The following is a 965-nucleotide window of genomic DNA, read 5'->3' as shown; positions in this document are numbered from 1 at the left end:
AAAAATATGGAATGCTTCACGAATTTGCATGTCATCCTTGCACAGGGACCATACTAATCTTCTCCGTATCATTCCAATTTTAGTGTATGTGCTGCCGAAGCAAGCACACGAGTACTTATAATTATGTTTGGTGAGATGTTTTAAAATCAATTATAACGCCTTTAGGAGGTCCTGGGGGACTTTTTGCTCTGAAGGGGGAAGAATTTTCCGCCGCCTAATGGCAGGAAATGTACATGCTTTGGAAGCTCTTTAGTTAGTTCAGAAACCATATTGTAGGAAACCCAGTTCTGTAACCTGCCCTCTAGGTAGGTCTCACATCAGTGTCTGGGGAAATTCGTGAGTTTAGGACTGATAAACTGCAACCTTATTCCTCCAAGGAGATGTATTTTTCCTGTGACTTATATACCATGATTGGTTTTTAAGTTAATTCTTCCTCTGGATTATCTTGCAGTTGTTGCTAGAAAGTAAGTGTCCAGATATGGGTGTTTGGTTGTGTGATAAATGTAACTTTAATATAAAGCATTTGGCAGAGGAAGATTCTGTAAGGTCATGGTTTTCATGATATTTTAAGTGTTAGGGCTGGAAATTTTCTTAAAGATCTCTAATCAACTCTTTAACTCATTAGGAGACTGTGGCTCCAACAGAGTTAAGCAGCTAGTGGCAATTCCAGGACTAGAGAGATCATATTGAACCATGGTTAGGTGTTTTGGCTCTGAAGTCCCACAGTCTGCCCCTGCCACTTATTAGCTGTGTGACCTTGTGCAAGTCATATCAGCTCTCTGTGCTTCAGTTTCCACATCTGAAAATAGGATAGTCATAGTACATAGTTTGCAGGGATATTATAAGGATTAAATAAATGAATATGAGTTAAACATTTAGCACAGTGCATGGTATACATTGAGTACTGAATAAATGCTGTTAGAATTAGAATTCATGTTTCTTACCTCTCAGTTGATTGCTTTATA

The 965-nt window shown here is 38.4% G+C and overlaps 1 non-coding gene across 1 annotated transcript; it reads right to left on the bottom strand.

Annotated features, from left to right (window-relative positions):
- LOC137754012 (U6 spliceosomal RNA) lies at nt 1-107 on the bottom strand. The gene has a single exon (XR_011071691.1). It is a non-coding gene; the product is annotated as a U6 spliceosomal RNA (small nuclear RNA).
- Nucleotides 108-965: the final 858 nt, after the last annotated feature.

The sequence above is a fragment of the Eschrichtius robustus genome, chromosome 19, assembly GCF_028021215.1.
Source record: "Eschrichtius robustus isolate mEscRob2 chromosome 19, mEscRob2.pri, whole genome shotgun sequence".
Taxonomy (NCBI): domain Eukaryota; kingdom Metazoa; phylum Chordata; class Mammalia; order Artiodactyla; family Eschrichtiidae; genus Eschrichtius; species Eschrichtius robustus.
Note: the sequence above shows the minus strand (reverse complement) of the source record. Positions and strands in the feature narration are given on the sequence as shown.